Genomic DNA, 12,158 nt, shown 5'->3' with positions numbered 1-12,158 from the left:
GGGGGCTAATTTGGCTATGACAAATCAGGAAAGAGATCTTGGAGTTATCGTGGACAGTTCTCTGAAAACTTCCACACAGAGTGCAGCGGCGGTCAAAAAGGCAAATAGGATGCTAGGAATTATTAGGAAAGGGATAGAAAATAAGACCCAGAATATCTTACTGCCCCTGTATAAAACTATGGTACGCCCACATCTTGAATACTGTGAACAGATGTGGTCTCCTCAGCTCAAAAAAGATATTTTGGCCTTGGAAAGGGTTCAGAAAAGGGCAACTAAAATGATTAGGGGTTTGGAACAGGTCCCATATGAGGAGAGGTTAAAGCGACTGGGACTTTTCCGTTTAGAAAACAGGAGACTGAGGGGGGATATGATAGAGGTCTATAAAATCATGAGTGGTGTGGAGAGGGCTGATAAAGAAAAGTTATTTATTAGTTCCCTAAATAGAAGAACTAGAGGACACCAAATGAAATTAATGGGGAGCAGGTTTAAAACTAATAAAAGAAAGTTCTTCTTCACACAGCGTGTAGTCAACCTGTGGAACTCCTTGCCAGAGGAGGCTGTGAAGGCTAGGACTATAATAGAGTTTAAAGAGAAGCTAGATAATTTCATGGAGGTTAGGTCCATAAAAGGCTATTAGCCAGGGGATAAAATGGTGTCCTTGGCCTCTGTTTGTCAGAGGCTGAAGAGGGATGGCAGGAGACAAATCGCTTGATCATTGTCTTCGGTCCACCCTCTCTGGGGTACCTGGTGCTGGCCACTGTCAGTAGACAGGATACTAGGCTAGATGGACCTTTGGTCTGACCCAGTATGGCTGTTCTTATGTTCTTAATTATCTGAAGTAAGGGAGATGGCCTAAATCATTGCCTAATGGGCTTTAGGGTAGGTTGTTAACTTTTTTTTTAAACAGAGTCATATACTGTTGGGCCCGAGAAAACAAACACAGAAAGCACAAGTTATTTCCTCAGATGATGATGAGGCCAAGTCCTACTTCATGGGCTGAAATGACCTAGGAACTGCCACAGGAGTTTCCTAAAGTGGACAAATAGGCTACTGTGTGGCTGAATGGGATCTGGACGGTGACGTGGCAGGCAGCTTCTTTTCCCCACTGCTTCTCGCACATGATGTAATGGCTGGAATGGTGACATCACTATGGATATGTCACTTTCGGAGGGCGAGGAGAGAAAGACAGAGTCTTGTGACTGTTCCTGCTGTGACTCCTTTTGTTCTGCCTACCAACAGCTCCATTGTTGATTCAGCATCCCCAAAGTGATGCCAGACACACAGTTGTTCCACAGAATGGTCTGTTTTCTGCCAGGTGCTTCTCTGCTGGGTTACATTATTGCTATTGGGGCTGTCAATTAATTGCAGCTAACTCAAGTAAGTAACTCAAAGCAAACTGATCATGATTAATCTTAGTTTTAATTGCTGTGTTAAATAGAATACCAATTTACATTTATTACACATATTTTGAATGTTTTCTACATTTTCAAGTATATTGATTTTAATTACAATACTGAATACAAAATATATAGCACTCACTTTATATTATTTTGTCTTACAAATGCTATTAAATGGTAAGCAAACATGTTTGTCTTAAGTGATTGGACAAACAAAAAAGTAGGACTGAGTGGACTTGTAGGCTGTAAAGCTTTATATTTTTTACTTTTGAGCACATTTATGTAAAATACAGATTTTATATTTGTAAGCTGCACTTTCACAATAAAGAGATTGTACTACAGTACGTGTATGAGGTGAATTGAAAATATACTATTTATCTTGTTTACAGCGCAAATATTTTTAATCAAAACTAATAATATAAAGAGACTTTCTATTGTGTTGTAGCTGACATCAATATATTTGAAAAAGTAGAAAATATCCAAAATATTTAAATAAATGGTATTTTGTTATTGTTTATCAGTGTGATTTAAAACTGTGATTAATCACAATTAGTTTTTTAAATCTTGCAATTAATAACAATTATTTTTTAATCTTTTAACAGCCCTATATACATCTTGCAGTAAGTGATATTTACCCAATTGGGCTTCTACTGCTTTATTTTTCAAGTGATAAGGAAAGGCTTAATAGCCTTACAGTTATTTATTTATGGTGAAATGTGTGCTAGGTGCTTTAGGGTATGTCTACACTACCCTCCTACTTCGAACTAGGAGGGTAATGTAGGCATACCGCACTTGCAAATGAAGCCCGGGATTTGAATTTCCCGGGCTTCCTTTGCATAAACTGGGCGCCGCCATTTTTAAATCCCTGCTCGTTCGAACCCCGTGCCGCGCGGCTACACGCGGCACGAACTAGGTAGTTCGGACTAGGCTTCCTAGTCTGAACTACCGTTACTCCTCGTGGAATGAGGAGTAACGGTAGTTCAGACTAGGAAGCCTAGTCCGAACTACCTAGTTCGTGCCGCGTGTAGCCGCGCGGCACGGGGTTCGAACGAGCAGGGATTTAAAAATGGCGGCGCCCAGTTTATGCAAAGGAAGCCCGGGAAATTCAAATCCCGGGCTTCATTTGCAAGTGCGGTATGCCTACGTTACCCCGCTAGTTCGAACTAGCGGGGTAGTGTAGACATACCCTTAGAGATGAACAAAGGGACTACCACAGAAAGGATGGAGTTTTCCAAGGTACATAACCAACTGCCACTTAATTTCACTGGGCACCTAACTGAGTCTCCTTTGAAAAGCCCTGCCTAAACCAATGACAGAAGCAAAGAAAGGTGGGCAGAATACAATAAAACCATATGAAGAGTTAATATTCCCATGATTTCTTTATGGTTTTTATTTCTTCCTTCCCTTGTTGGGAGAGATGGGTTTGAAAGCCTTATTAAGATCACACACATAGGACTATCGGTTCTGCCCTTCTGTGTCACTCAGCTACTATTATGTTATAGATCAGATCAATGTAAGTCTGAAAGGAAGCCAATTTATGAATTTATTGGAGTGTCAGTTAGATTCTAAAGCTGAAATCTAATAAATTAGGTTAGCCAACATATAGTAGAATTTAGTGGGATAACTCCTTGGTATGGAATCCAGGGAACATTAGCTGACTAATTCAACCCGGGTTTCTTTTCATGTCAACATTTAACCTGATCAGTATTTCTCAGATAAAGAAACTAGTTTACTTTCACCTAACCAACCAGTTATTTATTCACCCAGAACTCCATTACTATATAATAAACATGTCACCACTCAAATGTAAGCACAGCAGTTAAATTAAAGAACGGTGAAAATTATCAAGCTTTAATATTGTCAATTATTCTTAATTTTTCAGTACCTAACACATTTATCACATTCCCAAGGGTGCACTTCTCTTAAAAGAACTTATTCTCCTTGACTAGATTGGTCTGAAAGGCACTAGATTAGAATATTAAGAACAGTTCCTTAAAACAATAATTTTCAATTTCTCTTAGGCCAATTTGGTTGGACTTATTAAGGAATTAAAATCTAAAATATGGGCTATCTGAAGTCTCACTAAAGAGAATAGATTCAGAAAGATAACCTACAGATATTCCTATTATAGAATAGAAGGGGAAATACATTCTTGAGATGAAATTTCACCACTTATCCTCTTAACTTTGGGATGGAGGAGAGTTATTACACACAGCTAGTCCAGGAGTTCGTTACACTAGAGATTCTGCAGTTTTTTGTGTTGAGTTCAGTCCGCTCCCCCAAGCACATGGAAAAGTGTTTATATAACCTAGTTTCCAGGCTTATAAGAAGGGTTCACTCCCTGAGTCCTATTATGTATGTACCAAGTAGTCCTCAGATTTCATCTCTTAGCTTTTCTGCTGCTTTAATTGGTATTGGCCTAACAAAAACAATGTCCTTAATTTTTTTAGTCGTTTTTAGGGTATAAAGGATTATATTTCATTATTTGCCCCTGCTATCAATTGAGATCCCTGTTTTAAGCAATTTCCCTTAATATATTGAAGTTATACCTTGGTTTATATCTTTCAGTATTTTTCATTCCCTGTGCCACATGATTTCCCTTACCCATTACTTCACTGGAAAAATAAATTCAGTGGTCTGGCCAACAAAGAAAGAAAGAAAGGAGTGCTGTGATGGCTAAGAAAACCCAGGCATGAGTTGACAGTGCTCCCTGTGGGATGATAATGACATTCAGTTTGTGTTGTTAAAGGAATAAGAAGTTGATGCATGTGGAAATTAGAAATCTGATAACGCCATGCTCTTGCTGTTTATTATTCTGCTGGAAGAGTTAGGCAACAGTGAAACTGAATTTGATTTCAGAATCTGAAAATCAGTGTTACCACAGAAAAACATGAGTAGGAGAAAAAAATTGTCTGTTAGAGTCAAACTTTTAGTACTGCATCAGACAAGTTCTTGCTCCTTACTGGACCACCTTGTGTAATACTGTTACTAGATCATCTACTAGTAATTTCAGGATAGATTTTTAAAGGTAGTTAGACACCATTAAAAGTGCTTGAAATCAAGGGGAGTTAAGCTAGTAGGCAGTTATGTTTCTTATTATCTGTAAAAAGCTAGCTCTTTGCATGGCCATATTCTGAGGGTCAACACGTAGGAATTAGTAGTACTCTTATACCAATCACTATGACAATGAACTTACCTAAGTACTTATTCCTAAACATAGTCAAAAAGTGTTTTTGTCTTTTTGTTGTTGAAAAATAGCTTTTTCCTGCCAAAAAGTAATTTTTTTCACAAAAAATGTTGACATTCAAAAAAATGTTACAAGATTTGTATGAGTTTAATTTGTATTTTAATTGAAAATGTTACCAAAAAGGTTACTAATTTTGTATTTATCAAAAGCCCAGTTTTCAGTAAACAAAACATTTTCAGTAACCATTTTTATCAAAAATTCATATTGAATAAATGATTAAAAAGTTGAAAAAAAATGTTGTGTTCAGTAGAGCCAACAGCTACTCCAGGCCACTGGGTAAGGTAGTGGAGATTGCTCCAAACCCCCAGCAAGAGAGGGGATTCAGGTAAAAGGGCAGAGGCGTGCTTAGCATTGCACGGACTTCGGAGCCCTTCCCAGTTTGGACTTGGGGCTCACTGGGCCCTGGGGCAAATGACCCTTTCATCCCACCCTGTGAGCAGGAGTTTCAAATCCTGCAACAAGGAAGCAACCTTAAAGTTTAACACAAAACATTTTTTTCTCCCATTTGCCAGCCAGCTCCACTATTTCCTAAATACTGTCATGGTCGTTGAGAATCCAAATGAGATCCCCCAGTCACTACGAAAAGAAAAAACATGTTTTCTGTGTTCTGTGGGGTTTTCAGCTAATTACTTTGATCCTTTATCTACAGTAGCATCTGCAATATGTCAATGAGAGTATATGTAGAGGTAAAGACTTTTATAACATCCAGAGAAATTGTCTCAATATTACTTAAAAAGCAATCATCCAGAAATGGTTACTCATAATGAAAGAAGTACTGGTGACATAACAGTGATAAAATGGATGATGACACTTCTGAAAGCAACCCCTTCACTGCTAGCACTACAACACCTTAATCTACTAATGTGTCTGCTATGATAAAACAGATCCACTTGGCTTCCCTTGAGATGATGTTTAGGCAGCTGTTGCAAACAATTAACACCTTAACATTTGAAGAAAAAAATATTCTTTCTCACGACTCTTGAGAGAGCTTTTCTCATTCCAAAAAATAGACAGAATGGAGTATACATAGACACAAACCCATTTTCAGTTGTGTAAGCAGTGATACCCAGGCCACAGAGCATAGAACAATGTTACAGAGAGGCAGCAATTTCTCTGTTGAAAATCAAAACTATATTGAGTCCAGGCCTGCCGATCGAGGGGGCAAAAAGGTGCAACTGCCCCAGGACCACATTATTCAAAAGGGACAGTGATCCCAGTCATGCCTGCTATTCCTGTGGCAGTGGTGGTGCCCGGAGCCCTAAGCAATTTAAATATGGGAGTGCCAAGTGCTGTGGTCTGGGTGGCCTGAGGCCCTATCCCTTCCAAGAGCACAGAGCTGGTTCCCCCACACCTTGCCCAAAAGCCTGGTGAAGCTGTCAAACTCTCTTGATTGGGTCTCACCAGCTTCACTCCTGCAAGAACTTGGATGATAAGAGAGAGTTGTGGATTTTATGGCAGACATGTGGACAGACCATCAGATACCAGATTGTATAGCTGTCAGTACTCATCTACTCCTTTTCACTGTAATCACTTGCAAGGCCCCATTGGAATAGGGTCTCCTTGTTTCACCCATGGTCTCAGTCTTGTAGTTTGCAATGTGAGTATCTGGAAATGACAAAAAAAAATCAAAGACATTCAAGCAGGACAAAAGTAGGTGGGAGGTGGTAAAATTTATTTTCATTTCTAAAGTGCACCCATCCTATACTCTGGGTATGTTTATAAACCATGAAGCTATAGACTGAGATGAGCCTGTTAGAGGTGGAGTGAGATGTCCAGAGGCAGCTAGACAAGGGATACATAAATAACAACAGCTCTTAGGTAACATTTTCTATCTGCACCTCACCAAGCACTTTACTAAGGAGGTAAGTACCATTATTCCTATTTTATAGGTGCAGGAATCCTGGCATGGAGAGGTGAAGTGACTTGCCCAAAGTTATCCAGTAGGCCAGCAGCAGAACCACCCATAGATTCATTTTTCCTGAGTCCCAGAACAGGGCCATATTTCTCTGGGTCTCAAAGTATACGAAAGAGGGATACATGGAATGGAAATGAAGTAGCTGAAGTAGAACCCAAGATGTAGTATTAAGGCATGGAAGAGAGGAGGAAGAGAGGATGGTATGAAGAGAGGGCCTGGATTGGTAGAGCTAGCCAGAGTCAAGAAGGAAGTTGTCAAATGTCATGTTAAATTTCAAGAGAGCGAAGGGGACTCTTTTTAAAGCTATGTGTGATATAATAAGGTAACACATTCATGGCCACCTCTCTAGGGCCTCATCATGATCACTATGCTGCTCAGCACGATGGAGTACAATAGCTCTCCATCCAGCCTGCTACAGAACTGATTGGTGGTACCCTACAACTCCAACTAAACAACAGTCTTCCTATGGCAGTTAAGGGCTTATGACATGTGAGTCCATCCAATCAAGAAGGCAATGGGCTGACAAAAAAGAAAATAGGAAAGCTTGTAAGAACAGAGATGAAGACATAGTGATGCTAGTGGGAAGACAGCAGAAGTGTGTGTGTGGGAGTAGGAACCAGAAAGCAAGCATAGGGGTCTTAGTGAGAAAGTGAAGGAATCATAGAACACTAGAACTGGAAGGGACCTTGAGAGGTCATCGAGTCCAATCCCCTGCCCTCACGGCAGGATCAAGTACCATCTACACTGCCCCTGATAGATGTCTGTCTAACCTGCTCTTAAATATCTCCAGAGATGGAGATTCCACAACCTTCCTAGGCCGTTCTTGTGCAAAAAGCCTGCAGTGTAGATGTAGCCAGTGGGTATGTTTCCTGAATGTAGCACTTCTGGCCCTTCCAAAACAATTCACCTTTGTGGAGTCAGGTGTGTATAAAACACAGACATGTGACACTCTTCTTCAGGAAATGGTTGATCAGATTTATGATTGATACCAAGTTAATTAAAAGATGATCAAACATATTTAAATGTTTGCCTTGGTTCACAGATTTACTTTCAAAAGAGGCTTTTCTGAAATTTGGCGTGTTGACATGGTGCCAAATTTTCGAAAAAAGTGCTCTTTTGACACATCCCTTATGCCTCATTGAATGAGGTTTACAGGGAAAGCGAAAGAGCGCATCCGCTTTTTCGATTTTTTTTTGGGGGGGGGGGGGGAGCAGACCTGTTTCTTGGACGTGGCATTGCTTTTCCAGGATACCTCCAGTATCCTGGAAAAGCAATTCAGTCTAGATGTAGCCTTAGAGGGAAAATAAAACAAAACCGGAGCACAGCTAGGGAACATGGAGCACAGGCAATGGGCAAGAGAGCAATTTGTACACAATCATATTTAGGTAGAGAACAGGCAGCAGCTGCATCAACAGTTTCCAAGTCCTCCAAGTCCAAGACCATGTATAGCAGAATGATAGCAGCAGCAGTTCTGATTCAGAATTTCGCAGATATCAACCTTAGAAATCTCATCCAGATTGCCTCTCTATTAATCTAGCCACAGGCTGAGCAATCTGTTCCCTCAATAGTTTGCTGCTCCATCAATAGATCATTGAAGGTGACTGAGAGCTGTGTGTTTCCATCCTGAAAAGCATTGCTAGCTTGCTCTTGCAACTTTCAGGCAAGGGCAAGCAAAAAATGATGAGAATCAGCACTGACTGAAAAAAGAGGCCACGCTTGGGACAAACTTTTGCCAACGAAACCCTTGAATTTTGCAGAGCTGTATGCAAAGATTTCCTTTTTCACTCCATGTGAATTCTAACCTTCTTGGTTATAATCCAGTGTTTCATATACTGTTGCCAAGTGCACTATAGAAGGTACCAAAGCGTGGGATGTTGTCTGCCCAGTACTGGCAGCCAGAGCAGCTACAAGACACTTGGCAAGGTAGCCACAGCCCAGCATGTGTTGTTGGCATGAGACAGTAAGCTACACAACCAGCAGCCAAATGTATTGCAGGAAGTGCAGCAATTTGGAGGCTGTCTAGATACTGAGTGAGGAAAGCGTAAGGATGCAATGACAAACCAGAGCCACAACCTCTCTCAGAACACAGCAGCTCTGGGAATGAAATATTTTCTTCCTTCACAAGGGCAAATAAACCTGAGCTGGAATTGGGGAGTGAAGAAGGAGACCCTGCAATCAAAAACCACTCAATTTGACAGGTTTCTCTGAACCTGGCTCAGGAGGTGGAGGAGAAAAAGTTAACAGAAAAAAGATCAGACCAAAAGAGAACAGACCTTCATTTGGATTCAACTAGATAGCACTTAGACACATCCTGCTGCTAGTCTAGCCTGCATGCTCTCTACCCCCAAAGATGGCACACAAGAGAGAGAGAGAAAGTATTGTACAGTTCTATTCCCAGCACAAGCTGCACTGCTCCGTTAGTAAGCTGATCCAGTGTTAAGGTCCATAGAAACACACATGCATAGACCGCACATCAAAATTAAAAAGCAGAAGATTCACTCTTGAGCTGTTCATGAGTATCCTGAAACCATATTTATAATTACTTGGATTGAAAGGATTATAAGATTGGGACTTTGCTTAAATAGAGACAAATAAAGATATAGGCTCCCTGAGTGAACTGGTTATTTTAATGAACTCTCCTCTTGCTGTTGTCATTTTTAAACAATTGGTTTTGTCCTTTACCATCACATTGACTGACCATCGTCGACACCAATCTGTCAGCACCAGTCATGAAACAAAGTGAAGATTCATGTCTGCTCCTACCTTGCTGCATGCTCAGGCATCGGAAATGTGGGGATTGCCCAGGTTGGCTAGGGTGAGGAGGGTTTACCATTGCTTGATCTGACTGATCTTTTGTTTGGTAATTGAGGATTGTCTTTTGCTTCTTTTGTTCCTACTTTCAAATAAACATCACCCCTGAGAGCTTGGTTCATTAGGTGAGCCACACTGCACGAGATCTGGAAATCCCATATTCCAGGACACTAGTAACTGTGGGTTTCTGATCCTTGTTACTAATGAACATGCAATGCCACAAACAGAGTCTGATAATCCAAATTGAAGGGTGCAGGCCCTATAGGCACAAGACAAATGACACCTACTAGACAGGAGATCTAAAGAGGTTTTTAAATAACATGGACTGAAAAAATTTGGTCTCTAATTTTGGCTGCTCAAAGTTAGATATCTAGGGTCTAGTTTTCAGAGGTCCTGGGCAATGTTCCCGCTAACCTTTTCCATCTATGTGTGGATTTTTTTCCACCCATGTGCAGAATGATTTTTTATGTCACCAAGGAATGTGCAAATGTGCACCGCCAGTAGAAACAAAAATCTAGCTGAGAGTGCTCTTCTAATCAGTTGGGCAGCATCTGAGTCTCTCGTGAATGGCTGCACAAATGCACAGCTTGTAGGGAAAACTGGTCCTGAGCTCCATTGTTATCTGTACATGGTTAAAGCCTCTGAAAACCAGGTTTGGAGGGCAGGGATAGGGTCCAGAGTGACCTAGACAGATTAGAGGATTAGGTCAAAAGAAATCTGATGAGGTTCAAAAAGGACAAGTGCAGAGTCCTGCACTTGGGACAGAAGAATCACAAGCCTTGTTACAGGCTGGGGACCAACTGGCTAAGTAAGTTTGGCAGAAAAGGAACTGGGGATTACAGTGGATGAGAAGCTGGATACGAGTTAACAGTGTGCCCTTGTAGCCAAGAAGGCAAATAGAATATTAGGGTGCATTAGGAGGAGCATTGCCAGCAGATCTAGACAAGTGATTATTCTCCTTTATTAGCAATGACAATGTAGGAAAGAAAGTAGGGGCTTATTAGCTCAACTTCTAGACAGCCCTATATACCCACCCAATTCCTGATGGTGTTTTAAATGTTCATACATTGTTATCTCCCATCTTCTCTTTCCACAGGGTCTTCTGTCAGTTTCTCTCCTCCTTTATGGTTGGGAAATCATCAGTATCACCAACTGTCTGTTCATGAGACAGGATAAGAGAAGAAAGTCTTTCATGGTTCTCCTTTCCAGAACTAAAGGTCACTGCTTTCATCCTCTCTCTTTCCTTACCTCCTGCTCTATGACTGTAAGGATGAGAAGACACTTGCCTCTGAATTCTCCACAGGAAAAATTGTCTGCTGGCACCTATGTCCCCAAAAGGCTAAAGAGGCTAAAAGAAACAAACAGGCATTACTATGAGCGTAGACCTGTAAGCTCTCTCTCCAACCACTCATGGAGTGACAGAAAGAATGGCCCATGCAACTGTACAGACTGTTTACTTGAAAAATAAAACCAGCACTGGAAACTCTAAATTTGAAAATGCCCTGACTGCTTGAACCATCACCAATCTATATAAAATATCCCATGCATAACACTAACCTGAGTCACTGGAGAAATAGTAAACAACCAAGCCTTCATAAACAGCTTAAAGAAATGGAGTAGAAAGAATATTCTAGAAGACAGAACTGGAGGAGAACAGGTGTGGCAGTTAGATGTACTTCCTCTGTACATATGGAACTAGTCTTGAACCAATATCCTTGGGAATTGTCGCTCTTGTATTATGTATCAAAGAAATGTATGACCACTTTTCCTTTTGTCTATGAATTGCTTTAGTCACTTTGTCTATTATGACACATTGCCTTTGCTGTTTGCAAGAATGATTCTTGTGACATCACTTCAAAAAGTTCTCTTAGTCTGTTGTAGGTTGCTTCCAAACCAAAGTAGAGCCCTTTGATATATTTGTACCAAAGCTCCTTTTCAATGCAATGTGAAATCTTTTTCTCCATTAGGGCTTTGATCTAATATTTATCCTATTTGCATACCATGTTCATGTTCTTAAACATCAGTAAAATATTGAAGAAGGAAAAAAGTCACTTTTTGATGGTGGAAAAAAAGAAGTCTGGAAGTGGAAGTACTTGTGTACCAAAAGAAGTTTCAGATTGTGATACAGAATATTTTCATGCATCAAGACAGCTGAAACCAAATCATAGATTTTCCCCATAACTGTACAGTCAATACACTGTATCTGTCAAAAGTGAGTATTTGCATGTTTCAATACCAAAACATCACGTTTTGATGATGGAAGAGTTGCCTTCTTGACACTGGCAACAAAGGAAAGTTGTTGTGTGATTAAGATTCTTACCTTGGTCCCAGCTAACCCCAATGCTCTCCTCAGTGCTGCACATCAAGCTCATACATTGTAAGCATCACTGTGGATTACATCAAAGGCTCACATTCTGTTTAGGGAAAGGAGACTCACATGCTTTAATGTGCTTGCTCTTGACATGAATCATTCTACAACCTTGGCAGCACTGACAGCTGACCCAAGCAAGGGTATGTAACACTCTTATACACACATTCTCCTCTCCCCACCCCGCAAAAAAGAAAGAAAGAAACTCGCTATCAGAAAGCAGAACAGGCATTGTCCGTCACTGAAAAAACTCTCAGGCATTTGAATGCTCTGAGGATTAAACAGCCTCATTACAAAAAAATCTCTATTAGTGACAAAAATACAAAGCATTTGGGGGAGGGGCTGTCTAATTTCTTTACTGAACTGTTTCTCCAAATTTTATCATACAAATTTATCTTCATTGCATAAACATAATTCTTT

At 40.4% G+C, this 12,158-nt stretch overlaps 1 long non-coding RNA gene across 1 annotated transcript; it reads right to left on the bottom strand.

The window, feature by feature from the left end:
- Positions 1–4,755: 4,755 nt before the first annotated feature.
- Positions 4,756–11,089, bottom strand: LOC112547257 (uncharacterized). The gene is made up of 4 exons (XR_003090994.2): positions 10,928–11,089; positions 10,619–10,718; positions 10,405–10,526; positions 4,756–6,249 (listed from the first exon to the last, which is right to left on the bottom strand). It is a non-coding gene; the product is annotated as an uncharacterized LOC112547257 (long non-coding RNA).
- Between the last annotated feature and the right edge of the window lie 1,069 nt (positions 11,090–12,158).

Source organism: Pelodiscus sinensis, chromosome 3 (assembly GCF_049634645.1).
Source record: "Pelodiscus sinensis isolate JC-2024 chromosome 3, ASM4963464v1, whole genome shotgun sequence".
Lineage (NCBI taxonomy): Eukaryota > Metazoa > Chordata > Testudines > Trionychidae > Pelodiscus > Pelodiscus sinensis.
This window is presented reverse-complemented; position numbering and strand designations above follow the sequence as displayed.